Source organism: Bos grunniens, chromosome 10 (genome assembly GCF_055505025.1).
Source record: "Bos grunniens cultivar Pamir isolate PY7600 chromosome 10, Bosgru_T2T1.0, whole genome shotgun sequence".
Classification (NCBI taxonomy): domain Eukaryota; kingdom Metazoa; phylum Chordata; class Mammalia; order Artiodactyla; family Bovidae; genus Bos; species Bos grunniens.
Genome location: NC_141174.1, coordinates 92,825,375 through 92,829,182, shown reverse-complemented (window position 1 = coordinate 92,829,182; position 3,808 = coordinate 92,825,375).

Genomic DNA, 3,808 nt, shown 5'->3' with positions numbered 1-3,808 from the left:
CATGGGGTCGCAAAGGGTCAGACACGACTGAGCGACTGAACTGAACTGAACTAGGTCGTATCAAGTACGATTATACAATTCATGGTTCATGGAAAAAAAATCAGTTTTCTGAAAATTTACCTAGATAAAAGTACTAGTGTTCTTTCTGTCCACACAAGAACAAATCAAATGTCCAAAGAAGTCACAGGACTGTAATACTTCTTTTACTATTTTACTGTATTTATATGTTACTATATATATTCTTACATATTATTAAACATAACTATATATCACTATACATGCATATATTTTACTATTACTATATATTATAGTACACACTATATAGAATATAATTTACTATATAATTTATATATTTCACTATAAGACTATTTTGCTTTTTAAAAATAGTATTTTAAATACGATTATCGGTAAATGCCTCCTTACTATTTAGTTATACAAATATGGTGGCACTAATGGTAAAGAACCTGCCTGCCAATGCAGGAGATGCAAGAGGCATGGGTTCGATCTGTGGATGGGGAAGATCCCCTGGAGTAGGAAATGGCAAACTACTCCAATTTTCTTGTCTGGAGACTCCCATGGACAGAGGAACCTGGTGGGCTTCCGTTTATAGGGTTGCAAAGAGTCAGACATGAATGAGCACATGTGCACACACACACATACACTGTGTGTGTTACATAATGTATCAGTTCAGTTCAGTTCAGTCGCTCAGTCGTGTCCGACTTTGCAACCCCATGAATCATAGCATGCCAGGCCTCCCTGTCCATCACTAACTCCCAGAGTTCACTCAGACTCACGTCCATTGAGTCAATGATGCCATCCAGCCATCTCATCCTCTGTTGTCCCCTTCTCCTCCTGCCCCCAATGTCTCCCAGCATCAGGGTCTTTTCCAATGAGTCAACTCTTTGCATGAGGTGGCCAAAGTACTGGAGTTTCAGCTTTAGCATCATTCCCTCCAAAGAAATCCCAGGGCTGATCTCCTTCAGAATGGACTGGTTGGATCTCCTTGCAGTCCAAGGGACTCTCAAGAGTCTTCTCCAACACCACAGTTCAAAAGCATCAATTCTTCGGCGCTCAGCCTTCTTCCCAGTCCAACTCTCACATCCATACATGACCACTGGAAAAACCATAGTCTTGACTAGACAGATATTTGTTGGCAAAGGTCTGCTTTTTAATACGCTGTCTAGGTTGGTCATAACTTTCCTTCCAAGGAGTAAGCATCTTTTAATTTCATGGCTGCAATTACCATCTGCAGTGATTTTGGAGCCCCCCAAAATAAAGTCTGACACTGTTTCCACTGTTTCCACTGTTTCCCCATCTATTTGCCATGAAGTGATGGGACCAGATGCCATGATCTTAGTTTTCTGAATGTTGAGCTTTAAGCCAACTTTTTCACTCTCCTCTTTCACTTTCATCAAGAGGCTTTTTAGTTCCTCTTCACTTTCTGCCATAAGGGTGGTGTCATCTGCATATCTGAGGTTATTGGTATTTCTCCTAGCAATCTTGATTCCAGCTTGTGCTTCTTCCAGCCCAGCGTTTCTCATGATGTACTCTGCATAGAAGTTAAATAAGCAGGGTGACAATATACAGCCTTGACGTACTCCTTTTCCTATTGGGAACCAGTCTTGTTCCATGTCCAGTTCTAACTGTTGCTTCCTGACCTGCATACAAATTTCTCAAGAGGCAGGTCAGGTGGTCTGGTATTCCCATCTCTTTCAGAATTTCCCACAGTTGATTGTGATCCACACAGTCAAAGGCTTTGGCATAGTCAATAAAGCAGAAATAGATGTTTTTCTGGAACTCTCTTGCTTTTTCCATGATCCAGCAGATGTTGGCAATTTGATCTCTGGTTCCTCTGCCTTTTCTAAAAGCAGCTTGAACATCAGGAAGTTCACGGTTCACATATTGATGAAGCCTGGCTTGGAGAACTTTGAGCATTACTTTACTAGCGTGTGAGATGAGTGCAATTGTGCGGTAGTTTGAGCATTGTTTGGCATTGCCTTTCTTTGGGATTGGAATGAAAACTGACCTTTTCCAGTCCTGTGGCCACTGCTGAGTTTTCCAAATTTGCTGGCATATTGAGAGCAGCACTTTCACAGCATCATCTTTCAGGATTTGGAATAGCTCAACTGGAATTCCATCACCTCCACTTGCCGGGAGCAGGAGCTCTGCCAGTGGCAAAGGTCATGAGGAAGGAGGCTCGGCATACGCAAAGGCAGGATCGAGCCTCAGGAGTCTCCCTGGAAATTCTCAAGCATCTACCCCCAAAACCAGAGTCTGCCTACTTTCTGCTTTGTGCTCTCACCTACACCTCTGACTTTACGGGGGGCTGTCCTCCACTACCTCTCTCTGAAAAAAGAGTTAACTTACAGCTCCAGTTAATAAAGTTCCTGGGTATGATAGTGTTTCAACCTACAAACTCCTTTGGAAGTCCTCTAGCCTGCCTGAATAGGTTTTTCTGGCCACATGTGATTGCTCAGAGCCTCCCAACTGTGAGAGGCATGAGATGTTCTAAACTGTCTAAATACAGATTCCTTTGAGCAGTTAAAAGATTGATCAGAAATTGTATTGATGAAGGGTTTTTCACTTGTTGGGCCAATGTTTGCTGCTAAGTCTCCATATCCCTTACCTGCTGTGTCCCTGGCAGTGTATTGATTGACATAATTGGTGTAAGTAGTAGCTTTAATGTTTGTAACCTTGGACCCTTGAGTTAATTCTTTTCTTGTTATAGCCCACTACACCTTTGCCCTATAGGAATGCAACTTTATCTAATGCTTTTGGAGGCTGGCGCCTGACTTTATAATAATCACCTTTAGAGAAAAATAAGTTTCTTAAAATGTTAACAGGCCTCTTGGCCAGAAGATGATGCAAATCACCTAAACTTTTGCATATGATAAGTTTGCAGGAAGAAAGCCTGGCTTACTGCATGACTCTACCCCTTCCCCCATTATCCTCTATGCATAACTTAAGGTATAAAAACTACTTTGGAAAATAAAGTGCGGGCCTTGTTCACCAAAACTTGGTCTCACCATGTCGTTCTTTCTCTTACCTTCTGGCTGAATTATTCAGCCTCTTTTCTCCACTGAATTTCCTCACTGAGCTATGCTTATTCTATTACTCTTTATATCCTTAATTAACGTTTAATTAAGCAGTTGTTTCCTGATCCTCGCCGACGCCGTCCCCGCTTCGAATTCCCTGGATCCACCGGGGCTGGACCCCGACATCCACTAGCTTTGTTCATAGTGAGGCCCACTTGACTTCACATTCCAGGATGTCTGGCTCTAGGTGAGTGATCACACCATCGTGATTATCTGGGTCATGAAGATCTTTTTTATACAGTTCTCCTGTGTATTCTTGCCACCTCTTCTTAATATCTTCTGCTTCTGTTAGGTCCATCCCATTTCTGTCCTTTATCGAGCCCATCTTTGCATGAAATGTTCCCTTGGTATCTCTAATTTTCTTGAAGAGATCTCTAGTCTTTCACATTCTGTTGTTTTCTTCTATTTCTTTGCATTGACCACTGAGGAAGGCTTTCTTATCTCTCCTTGCTATTCTTTGGAACTCTGCATTCAGATGCTTATATCTCCTTTTCTCCTTTGCTTTTCGCTTCTCTTCTTTTCACAGCTATTTTTAAGGCCTCCGTTCTATGAAGACCTACAAGATCTTTTAGAACTAACACCCAAAAAAGATGTCCTTTTCATTATAGAGGACTGGAATGCAAAAGTAGGAAGTCAAGAAACACCTGGAGTAACAGGCAAATTTGGCCCTGGAATATGGAATGAAGCAGGGCAAAGGCTATTAGAGTTTTGCC